The sequence below is a fragment of the Botryllus schlosseri genome, chromosome 4, assembly GCF_051294905.1.
Source record: "Botryllus schlosseri isolate E-star chromosome 4, Bs_hap1, whole genome shotgun sequence".
Lineage (NCBI taxonomy): Eukaryota > Metazoa > Chordata > Ascidiacea > Stolidobranchia > Styelidae > Botryllus > Botryllus schlosseri.
The window spans coordinates 19,237,257-19,250,559 of NC_137239.1; the positions used below are offsets into that span (position 1 = coordinate 19,237,257).

The window sequence follows — 13,303 nt, forward strand, 5'->3', positions numbered from 1 at the left end:
GATTCATCCCCGCGCGCTGCCTGTGGATCCATTGGACATTGTTTTTTATTGCTGCATAGAACTATCCTGATCATTATATTAACTAACAAGATATAGCGCACACTTCTACAGCATACCATCAGCCATAATTACGTCACAATCGGTTTAAAGTCGCCACTGCTTTCCGGCGTTATTACCAACTTCCGATATTTGAGGGAAACGGAAAGTCACTAAATGTCGTTTGTGAAGCTGACTGAGACGAAGAACTTGCAAGGAACTGCTATGGAAATGTATGTAGGCCCATGCTATCATTGCTGCACCACTTGATCGGTTCTATGCACGTAGTTGTACGGCATCACCATCAGTGGTACTGAACAATAACATGAAGATTTTAGAAGGCGATACCTCTGATTTCTGTCGTTTTTTCAGGGCTGTAATGACTCGAGCCATGTATCCGTACCGCACTCGGGCACTCATATGGGTTCATTCGACTTCGACACATTACTATTATTATTATCATTATTATTATTTATTTGGAAAATGAAAAGTAGATACGCCTATCACCGTTACTGGTCTTGTGTGCTACGACAAAAGTCAATACACATAATTTTACCGAGTTATTAGGCCCTGATCAACGAATGTGATTCCGCTGGAGACATTGGTAACTCGATGACCACACCACTGGGGATGGTCTGAACCTCTGAAAGGTTCAGGTTCGTGTGAACGTGAACCTTTTTGAAAGGTTCTGTAAGAACGCGAACGTGAACCTCATGACGTCACGTGTCGTCATATAGCTAATTCCACCCTACATTTCAGTGAAGTGATATATATTAATGTCCGTACACGATAGCCTACCTACCGACGATTCGGGCCACATAATGCCCGATTATCTTAAAGGCCTTTGTGTGAAACACTGTTTTAAACAGAGTGTTTTTGACAACCATTTGTTTTAAATCATGGGTGGCCAACCTTTTTGGCAAAAGGGCCACATTCATTGACGAACGATCGCACGGGTCACTAGCCGCGCCACGCGCGAAAATTTTTCAAAGTTTTCATGTCCATATTATTGTTACTTCAGTATATTGCGGGTCTGCTGTATATTGTTGGGCTCAGTTTGCAAGAACTGGACTATTCGGCGCCGGGACATATAGATGTCGAAAGCTTCGGCCAACATGCGCCAATTTTGAACACTGTTGAGCAGTATTTTCCTCCGAGCAAGCAAGCGTGACGACGGGTGTTGTATATCTATCCGTAGGTTAGTTATCTATACTTAGACCGTGCAAGTTCAGTCATAGAAGTTATTGTGACGAATAACAGCCTGCTAACATAGTAGCTTCACTAGCTTGTAGTCTGCGAACAACATTCTAGCTTTTAAAACTTACGTTCAAAGTAGGCTACAACGTCGTTCTGACTGACATGGGCGGTGCTCATGGTTACCACTAAAGAAGTAATATTTTATTAAAGTAGTACAATACAACAAGAAATATCATGATCATAAACGACATTTTATTTTGAACTATATGAGCTGTGCACGATACCCGACAACGCTTTCGATGTTGGGGCTATCCTAGCGAGACATCTTACTGGCTGAAAGACTATCTCATTCATAAAGATTGATCTTGTGGGGAAGTCCTATACCGTTTTCTAATCGTCTCTGTCTTGGCAGTGTCCGGGCCAGCCATTGCACGTCAGAGCAATATGCTTAGTGATACAACTGACTCTCCACCGATGGAATGCTGTTGCCATCGCAGAAGCCGTTTGAGCTAGTGTGGAACAGTGTTGTTGTGCACAGGCGAATAGCTTATTTTGAAACAACAACAATAATTTTTAACTGAAATAAATTTTAGCATTTCAAAATGCTTTATTTCGCGTTTTTCCAAAATATCAAATGAGATCGCCGGCCGCGATTGCGGTGACCCCGGGTATAGTAAAAAACTAGCCAAGATTAGAGTACGCCGTACAGACGGTAACCATTTATGTGGTTATGGGAATGTACTGTGATTTGATATGAACTGATTGTTGCTGTATTCATTTCCCATTCACAATTTCATTCAATTTCCAAGTTTTTGCGAATTTAGTAATTCTAATTCTAATCTTAATTTGAAAAAAATGTTTAGGTCTAATTCTAATTCTAATCTAATTTGGAAAAGCTGTGTAGTTCTAATTCTAATTCTAATCTAATTTGGAAAAAACTGTGTAACTCTAGTTCTAATTCTAATCTAATTCAAAAAAGCTGAAAATTTTCTAGTTGTCCAAGTCTGCATGGACCGGGTAAACTCAAAATTCAAAGATTAGGGATCGGCAAACTTCAGTATACAACTATATAGCCGTTTTATCCCATTCCCCATCACAGAAAACCAACAGTGAACCGGAGACTATGTTCTACCATGAAGATGACGATCGCTACGCTTACTGCTTCATTTCACTCATCATATCATTAAGTTTATATAAAATCACAGGCTAAACAAGTGATCCTTAACTTATCTCGTAGCAATCTGATATCCTATCTGTTTTATTGGGTTGGTTTGGTGCCCAGCAACTTATAGGGCTTCGGGAGAATTGATGTGACGCCATATTTCTCTTCCGGTCAGAGTGGTGTATGGTGTATGATCAGGCAGCGTTGGGACGAATCAAGTCGATTATTTCCGATGACTCGGCTTGACACGTTGCAAAAATGCCTTGACTTGACTCGGCGTTTCAAAATTGTGGATTGACTCGTGTCTCGTTGAGTCAATTTCAAGTCATTAAGTTATTGCAGTCGGCAAAGTCTCTGTACCTGTTAGTACATGTTATCGACACGCTGGTATGGCATGTGCGAGCGACTAGTCACGCATATTCAATTCTGACGTCATAGTGGACTGATATTCACAATTGAAAATATAGGGTAAATATAACTCCTTTGACGAAATAGGCTTCCAACCACTGTCATATACAGACCAAAAATATCTTTAACCAGGACTGCATCGTCTTGCAGCATTTTTACGGTCGGCGGTCATCATCATCAGAACATTCATTCCGTACCAATTTTATCTATATCTACGTACTGTAGCTGTTCAACCGACTATTTCGAGGGTTCCAACCATTCCATATCGTATGCATCGGCTATATCGGGTGGTAATCGTCGTCGGTAGGCTCATACAACATGTTTTTGGGAAGTATTTACACAATTATGACATAATTATACAACTAAAAGTAAATTGTTTTTTTGTTGTTGTTTAAAACACTGCTTAAAACATGTTTTAAACATAAAGTGTTTTAAAAATCCAATTGTTTTAAATGCAACCCTAAATACAGCGCTACGGTAAAGGTATAAATACCTAGACCTGGTGTAAAAGGCCATAGTAGCCGAACACCATATGTACAATACTAACAACAACAACAACCTACATATTTTTAACACGATTCAGTGATTCAATATGTAGGCTACTTCAGTCGTCTCGACTTGAATCATGCCTCGTATACTTCGAAAATTCGACATGACTTTGTGGCTTGATTCGACCTGACTTGACTCGAGTCACCTCCAAAAATTTAAGTTGACTCGAGTCACCTTTAAAACTCGAGTGACTTGACTTTACTCGAGTCAAAATGTGCAATGACTCGATATGACTTGTGACTCGAAGGTATTAACTTGATCCCAACGTGGTCATCGGGTCGCTCAGCAATGCATTAAGATACATATGAAAGTGTTGTAGCGTAGGTTACACGTTCCGAGTTTGTGTTCTATTGGGGTGCAGTAAAGCGCACATGTAAATACGAAGTGTCAGATACTTATCTGTGGAAACAGTGGCAACGCTGGTGCAATAACAAACGAATTTGATTTGAAAACTTCCAAGATGTTTCCGAATCTAACGCACACTCAGGAGTCAGAATAGATATCATGGGCAAACGGACATAGAACATAATGCCATTGCCGTATCTCGTCTCTAGTAAAATTATTGATATATGCAGCGCATATCAAAGTAACGTTATACATATGCTCGATTCTTTGATTATCAGGATAACTTCACTGTTAAAAATTTAATTTATAAATTGAATACACGACTTGCTGCTGAAGAAATGAATGAAAAGTTAGACTAGATTAAAATAATTATCGAATGTGTGTGTCTCTGACGTGGCAAAACACAGATCAGTTAATCTGGCAACAATGCCCCCGTTTGGTTGGCATGAATTCCCGAAGGGCCGTTTGGGAACTGTCCGTATATTGACATCATACTCAAGGCAACAAAGCTTTTACAGGTCCCGTGTTGACTGACACATGCTCGATCAAAAAGCAACCGCGCTAAGTGTGGTAAATCCAATTATGTTATGTAAACATCTATCTGGCATCGCCCGCATCTTTTATCTGCTCGACAACTGCGACCAGCTGCTACATGCTAACATTGAGCGCAAAGCATCGGCTAATTACGAGAATTATCAACGTAATGATAGGCCAAGTAATAGGATGGAACAGTATGAGGATGAGGACTGAGAACCGAGGGGTCGTTTATCTGATATACATCAGCCTGTCAGGCTGAATATTGAATGTATAAGTGTATATGGTTCGTATTGACTTAAGGTTCGAGCAACACATTTCTCTCCAGCACTTATTTGGATATATAAATTTTTCTCGAGTGATGAATTCATGTGCTTTAGTACTTCTGTTGTTGGTATCCATATCCAAGTCGGTATGACTCATACCCGGCTCCATGTTACTTGCCGTAGTTTGACGCGGTGTAGCGTAGTGATATTTTGAAGTTATAATATGTAATGGAGGTATTTTTCTGGTATCGGGCATTTTAAATTAAGGTAACGTATCACCTGCACTATTCACACTGAAGTGTTATTTGGGGCACTTTAATTTAGAGCCGATGAAATGACTTTTGAAGCTCACTTTTCCCCTTTCGCAGATCATTTCCTTGCGAACTCGTTGATTCGTTCATATTTTATTTATACTGCCCGTCTATTTGGAATAGCTCCTATCTCGCTACTTTATGTCATTTTTTTACTTAAGCAGCATCGTAGACTTGTCCGGAATTTTGCAATATCCAAAACCCTATAATGAAGTCCGTTTTTTTAACGAGTCACCTGATTAACGACTAGTAAATGTGAGGTAGGTTTTATAATTTACTCCATTTTGCAGTGGTGACCAAAGTAGCCATTGTTATTACTCAAGTACAAGTAGAAGTAATACCGTAAACGTATACTTGGTTACGTTAGAGGTAAAAGTAGTGATCCGCAAGATATACCAGAACAACTTGGAGTATAAATAGAAAGCCAAATTTCTGCAAATTACTTGAGTAAGTACCGTAGCTTGAAGATGCAGATTGGGATGAGTGGTAACAGGTTATATTATTCAATCGTTGGTGACGGCTTCGAAATATATTATGGTTGGCATCGGATTGTCAAGTCGAGTCATTTTCAATTCACCACCGAATCAAGTCCAAGTCAGTGAGTAGAGGGTCGAGTACGAGTCAAAGTGTTCAAAGTTCAGTTTTGAATTCAATCCGCTTCAACCCACTTTTTCAACTCTGTTCGAGTGATATAGTATGGCTCGCATTCGTAACATCGTAATTTTTCACAGTCCTAACAGTTTCTGGCTCTATTTTCGAAGGATCCGGGCTGATAGATGAAATACCAATAATGTGGTCACTTCACTATATTCCTTGAAGTTACAATGACTCGAGTACAAGTCGAGTCAATATACAAATTGACTCGAGTCGAGTCGAGTCATTTCACATTTGAGAAAATGACCCGAGTCAAGTCGAGTCATCAAAAAAACGCGACTCGAGCCATTACAGCCCTGTTTAGAGGTGGTCAGTAACGAAATACTTCTACTTTTCTGAGTACTAAAGTAAGTTTTTCCTATTTCCGATGCTTACTCAATAGATATATTATTCGACTATTTATAGTTCTATCTGGACAGACTTGGATTTTCAAAAGTAAAAAGTAGTTTCGGTAAATGTTTGCATAACGTCATTAGTGAAGTAGAGCCATCTCTGATCAACGGCCAAAAGTATGTGACCACTTGATGAAATATACTTTTTAAAACTAATGATACTCACTTGAATACTTTTCATTTACTTCTTCCATTTGAAGTAGTGTAACATGTCTCGAAAATTGCGTTCCCTTAAGCCGCGCTTGCGTACTGTGTTCAAGACGTTTGAAATTCGTCAAAGGGGGTGAATGAATGATCTCAAGTAGTACAAGTGCACGCCGCAAATCGTAGTTGCCAACTGGAGATGAGTGAAGTGATACAAAAACCTCTTGGGACATTAGCAAATATGTACATGCGAGCGACGAAACTTGTAATTGAAGGGTATCCATCACTAAACCCGTTGCCATATGTCATCAATACATTCGAAAACAGATTGAAGACACACGAAGACTGTGGATTTTGAGTGGCAAGTCCCGATACCTCCAGAACAACTTTACGCAGGGTCGAGATGACGAATGCTACTTAACGAGGAACATACACAGCGCGGTATGTATTTCTGTAGCTGATGCGCGTTGGGTGGAGCGTGAAATGTGAGACAAATTGAGCTCGTTGAGGGCTGTCATGCTAGTTCCTATTTTCGAAATAAAGCGTAGGTGTATGTGAGGTAATGATCTACAGCGACTACCACACTACTGTTACCTAGGGTTACCATATTTTGGAAATCTGAAAAGAGGACACTTTTCAGAATTTTCAGAAGTGCAAAACCGGAGGAAAATCCTGAAAAAATGGTTAATTTCACCCACATCGTGGTCGGTTGACTAAAAAAATAAAAGGTCAACTTTCTCGCTCAGTGCCAAAAATACAATTTTTTCTTTCGCATTATCAGGTGGTTAACTAAAAAAAAGGTCAACTTTCCGGCCCAGCTCCCGAAATACTTGGCGGAGCGTTGCTTCAGTGCTGATTTACTTATCCATGTTGATTTTGCCAAATATTTCACCAAAAAGAGGACATTTGGGCGTCCTCTGAGGACGCTTTCAAAAAAGTCAAAAAGAGGACAAATCCTCTTAAAAGAGGACGTATGGTAATCCTACTGTTACGCATGAAGGTGATTGATTTGATACTATTCGTTCATTACTTAGTTAGTACAGGATTAACCAACACCCGGCCCGCGATCAGGTTTGAAATTTCGGAAGAACACTTGATAAAGCATTTTAAAATGCTCAAATTGATTTCAGTTTAAACATATTGTTGTTGTTTATAGAATATGGTATTCCCCTGTGGCCAGTATCACTATTCCTCACTTGCTGATACGGCTTTGACAATGGTATGGAGGAAGAATTTGCTGATATGAATGGGCAAATGGGCATACTGCATTGTCGTGAAATGGCCCACCACTGCCAAGACCGCGACGCTTAGAATACGACTCCAAGCTCCCCAGATGACCAAGCTTTACGAGGAGATAGTTTTCCAGCAAGTACCGTGTCTAGCTGACCCCAATATCGATTCTATAGCCCACGGGGGGTCAATCTGTGGCAGATAGAAGGAAAGTTAAGCGGCCGTCGACACTTCATTCGATTAGGATCTGTTGGCGGCCGTCAATATGCAAATTGTACTTACGAATTGACTCCCTAATCAATGACAGTTTGGAATTATTCTTGAAATGTTCTTCGCACTACGCGCAGTTCAATGCGAATTGATTTTCGATTTTACCATAGTAGTGTCCTTTGTAATCTGAGCCACACAGTACAGATGCGAACAGCAGAGGAAAATGATCCACTTCATAAAGAAATGTGGCTATTCCAACATGACTATACTCACTATTTCAGTGCCCATAGTAAGCCAATATGAGTAAATAGATAAATCCGGAGTTCACCGGCAATGGACATGCTCAGTTTAACGTGGGTGTTTGACCGGGATATCTAGATATCCCTGTTATTTGGCCTCCCAAAAGTGTCGAGATGGCTCCAAGCAAACAAACTAAGTTTGAATGCAGATAAGACTGAGATGCTCGTTTTAAATAATGCCAGTCATAATTTCACTGTGAACATCAATCATAAACAAATTTCAATATGTGACTCAGCAAAATATCTCGGCGTCACCATTGATTCCAAATTGTCTTGGAAGCAGCATATTGAATGCACAATATCAAAACTAGCTCGGTGTGTGGGAATAATGACCCGACTCCAATCTTTGGTTTCCAGATCAGTGCTACGAACCATCTACTTCTCTCTTTTTCACTCTCATCTGCAATATGGAATCGTAGTATGGGGAAATGCATGCACAACATTTTTGTGCAGAATTCGAACCCTGCAAAACCGTGCGATACGGCTGATCTCATCTGTACCTTTACGTACCAATTTATCGCCTTACTACCGTAAGCATCGAATTTTGCGAGTTGATGAACTATATCGCTTCGAAGTATCAAAAGTTGTTCACAAATATTTTTCCAATAGTCTGCCTCCTGTGTTTGATGACTTTTTCATACCTGCTAAACATGTCCATTCCCATTACACGAGATCCTCGTCTAAAGGAAACATCTACTTACCCCCACCCAATAGCAACCTAACTAAGAGATCTATCGACTACTCGGGACCTATCATCTGGAATGCATTACCACCACATATCCGTGAATTGCCTTATAATAGATTCAAAAAAGCCCTACTTGATCACCTCTTGTCGTTACACTAACACTGTTGCCCTACCTCGCCCAGACATTGCTTCATTGATCATTTGCCACCATTGTTTAATTTTTTTTCTTCTATTTTCCTTTAACTAAACATTTCTTTACAGCCAGACTGTTCAGAGTCAAGTGTAGGCTACCTGTTTGATGCTGGTGTGATCAGACTAGATGACCTTCACGGTCTTATCGATCATTCCTATCTAATACCGAATACTGTGCACGCATATTTTCTGTACCACCATCACTGCCGTTTGTTATGTATTTTGGTTCGATGAATATAAAGACTCTCTCTCTCTCTCTCTCTCTCTCTCTCTCTCCAGTTAGTTCATTACGGCTATAAGCACTGGAATGCAGCCGCAGGCTACACAAGTAATTGAAATGCGGTCGTGAATAGCAAAAATGTGGGCCGTCCCTACTGTAGTTGCTGAAGAGTGTTGTCAGATATCGTGCGCAGCTCTTAGTTCAAAATAGAATGAAAGTGATGATCATGATTTTTTTGTTGTATTTGCATTTCTTTAATAAATTATCAGTTCGTTTGTGGTAACTATGCCCGTCTCCGATGTTAGATAGCACAGCATTGTACTGACGAAGAGTATTAAAACGTGGTTGTTAAAATGCGTTGCCTATTTTTATCTCGCGATATTGAAATTATGCGGTCCACGGCCTCTACGAATTTTAAAAAGTGTCCCACGACCCGTTTTGAGTTAGTACATCAAATGGTGCACATCAATGATGAGCGGATAGTGCTTTTCGAGACTCCGAATCCCTCCGACAACTTTAGTGTCTGAGGAAAACTCCCTCCGACTCCGAACAGCTCAATCCCAGACTCCGAGAAACTCCGACGAATCTCGTCAAGTATCCGAAACAGTGGCAAGCATGGTACACTTGGTAATGTGTTTTACTAAATAAATGTGATAATATGGTTGGCCTCATAGTATTGTCTAAGTCCCCAATTGCAATGCAGATGGCTGATTTTTATGCGCTTGGCAATCATTTTTGCATGTTCCCTTTCATATTACAACTTTACAAGGTGTCAACTGTCTGTGCTTTGGTTTGTAACATAATGAAGAGTGTATTCTGGTCAGAGCTATCCAAAGATATCGGAGACAAAAGTTACAATACTCCGAGATTACTCGAAAGAATATCTGTAGTAAACTCCGACTCAGCTCCGACTGTCGCAAAATCGGCAAAACTCCGCTCCGAATCCACACTCTTAGAAATATTCGTAGATTTACCCAAATTATACCGGTAAATTTGTCCCGTCAGTTATATTAACGGTAAATGCGCGTTAAATTAATATACGGGCACGTCAAAAGTAAATCTACTTGTTTTTAAAGGGTAAAAAAATTACAGATTAAATTCGTAGAAGCAATTTACGGGATAACCAGTATTTCAGATTTACTTTTTGATTTGTAAAAGCAATTTACTGGATAATCAGTATTCCGGATTTACTTTTGCATTCGTAAAAGCGATTTACTGGATAATCATTATTTGCAACATTGCTATTGCACTTACAATTGGATCATTTTACACGCTTACGATTATTATGGACATATATATGTGATTTTCGTCATTACATCATGTTTCAATCGTCAAGCAAATTACGACATCGATGGCCGTGCTGAATGCTAATCGGTGAATGGTATCCGAACATTTGGGCATTGCAGATACCATCGTTTATATCGATTTAGTATCCTTTGCGACATCAAGGTCTGGCAATAGTAGCATCCCAAGCGAATTTGGTATGTTATGTAGTTTTACTGCAGGTATGATCGTTTGTGTAATTATCTGCTGGACCAGTTCTGCCACCATTGTCGACTCTTTAACGCATGTATGATGCAAACTATATATCGAAACAGTGGGGCTGGCGTATAGCCACCATGCTCCTTTGCCATTGCGATGAGAGCAGATACGTCATTTACCTTTTTCCTGCGAATGGCCTTATGAATTGTTTGATCATGAATTCGTAGCTGCTCGAGCGAACAGTACATTATGACGTCATACATATTCCAGACATAGCGGCGTCAGACGTCAGACATGTCAGAGCCTGAGCACGTGCAGCTGAATGTTCCGAGATAGGTATAATATCGACGCGATGCGTTGCTGTAAGATATTGAGGGTTTCGAAGCCACAGCTTAACTTTAGCTTTAGAATATCGCAGGTTTTGATAGCAGATATTGTAGGTATAGCAGTATCTCAGCTCAGACCTGGCAAGTTATTCTCAGTCCTGTTTCTGAAGACGTATCTATTTTCGTTGCAGTTTAATGGTGAACTGAAGCTATGGCTTATAAGAATGTATTACATTTTCTGACATTGAACTACACGACAATGGAAGCGTTATGGCATTATGAATCATGACGTCGAATGCTTATGTGATAGAAAGGGATCATTTGACCTCTCGCTTCTAGCACGGTGCTGTGCGAAATACATCGGACGTGTGATGCAAAGGAATATTGCCAGAAAAGTTTGCAATCACGCTGGAAAAGATGATTCAGGTACGAAGTCCTAGGCCAGGGGTATCAAACTCAACTTGCGTCGCTGGCCGGATTCAATCTTTCAAATCATTCCAAAATGTCACGGTACCTCAAAACGCCCGCGCTTACTTTTCTCTTGAATAGTTTATTATCAATCCTGTATACATTTTGGTATATTACATAACATTCACCATCATATCACATGGATATATTCTAGCAGCACCTTTACTCGCAAACAACGGAATTTGGGCAAAAATTGAAAGATTGATCGTTTGAATTCAACCGCTAAAACACTGACTCTAACGACGGAATAAGCTGACATATTTGTATGCTGCCTTTGTTTTATTCGTAATCTGCTGTTAACTCGGCGTATGCGCTTTAAGTAACACAAGTGATTTAATTGTAAACGCAGATGTTAGAATTTGACTCATTCAGGTTTCTCTGTCTGCCTGGGGCCTTTGAGTAGAAGTGATACAGCAGTGCGACCAAATATATTTGAATTGTAATTTTTTTGTAATTATTATATTCTCCATGCGACCTGCATATAACAGTTTCTTTTTCACTTCACGAATAACTACTTTTTGTCTCATTTTTTCATAAAAATCTGAACTCAGTGTGCACTTTTTGGAGTTTTGGGAATTGGATGTCAGTATCACCAACTTGTTCCTGATGATGATTAGAGTAAAACCATAACACCACTGTCGGATAATTATATTACAACCTATGATCTTGACATTTGTGGCTTTGCGGGAAGTATTTCTTACAATAATATCTCAACATTTGTTAGAAAATGTGCTGGGTAATACAGGAGTTTTTCAAACTACTCAAAATTGCTTCTCAAGCCGCCTGCGGTCCGTATGTTCGACACCCCTATCCTAGGCCATCATTATTCGAGAAATTGACAAGAATATGAAAAGTCGCAGTATGTCATACTATAGCGTCTCAAAGTTTCCAAATTGTAACTGTGTTGATGATTGCATAATTTTTGTTCAGATTATAGAAGAACCTACAAAAGAACATGGCCCAAAGTACAGTCCTTCAACTGCTGCTGAAGTTTTGATGACTGATGATCTCCACAAGAATGACTGGATTTTCGTCACTATCCACACTTACTTATTTTTACGTGTTCCTGCAACAAATAAACCTGATTCAAATTTACTGGTCTCAGGAACGTAAAACTGCTGCAAGGGACCAGACGAGTATATTGATATTACAGCAGATTTCTGTTACCTTTAGTTACGGAAATTTTCCGTAAAATTTTCTACGGTCAGCATATGTAAAATCATATTACGAGGAGAGTTATATCGAATTTACTGTTCTCATCAGCGTAAAACTGCTGCACTGGACCAGACCAGTAACTTGGTGTTACAGCCGTTTTCCGTTACGTCAGGTGACGGGAATTTTCCGTAGAAATTTTAACAGTCAGTCTTTGTAAAAATAAATTACAGTCAATATTATTTACGGGAAAATATTTTTCAAATTTACCGGTCTCAGAGTCGTAAAACTGCTGCCAGGACCAGACCAGTAATTTGGCATAGAATATTTTTAACAGTGCACTCCGACTCCGCTCCGATGCTCATCGCTGGTGCACATCCGGATAAGTGCGAGACGGCACCCCAATTAAGATCCATATAGGCCTTCATTATTCACGGGCCCTGATCCAGGCATCTAATTGGTGCTATTAATTTTGAAGCGAAAGAAGTCTTCCATAATTTCGTTGCGAATGTATGGAATGTATGCACAGGGGTCGTAAGCTAAAAACCTCATGGGACATATAGGCTGTCCAAAAGATTCAGGGAAACGTTCGATTCGACATTATTCAGAAGATCACTTTGGACACTGTGCAATGTGCATATTCATCGAAGGACCTTGAATGTACCACTAGACTAATTTACATTTGTAGTCGAAAATCACAGCATTATTTCTGTATTTTCGATTCCTCATTTTCATACATCTCTGCCTTTGCGATCCTCCATCTACGGCAATTCTACAATCTAACCTCTTCATATATTGCATGGGAATAACAATTTGATTGTAGGTATATTATTGAAATGGTAAAAGTTTACTTCAATCTGACCATTTTCCTTGGTAGCAGATCACTCCTGGATTTGGTGTGTATTTACCACTTTTACTATGCATAAAGAATCTGCAGCAGCCAATAGAATAGGCTTACCAACACAGATAATGCCAAATATCTCGGAGTTTTACTGGACTCGAACATGTCCTGGAAGAGTCATATTCAGTCCCTAGAAACTA

At 39.7% G+C, this 13,303-nt stretch overlaps 1 protein-coding gene and 1 long non-coding RNA gene across 4 annotated transcripts in view; one reads left to right on the forward strand and one right to left on the reverse strand.

Annotated features, from left to right (window-relative positions):
* LOC145437257 (single-strand DNA endonuclease ASTE1-like) overlaps nucleotides 1–13,303 on the reverse strand; it is a 533,921-nt gene that overhangs the window by 452,725 nt on the left and 67,893 nt on the right. The gene's annotated exons all lie outside the window — the stretch shown is intronic.
* Nucleotides 9,779–12,205, forward strand: LOC145437248 (uncharacterized). The gene is made up of 2 exons (XR_013914628.1): nucleotides 9,779–11,068; nucleotides 12,041–12,205. It is a non-coding gene; the product is annotated as an uncharacterized LOC145437248 (long non-coding RNA).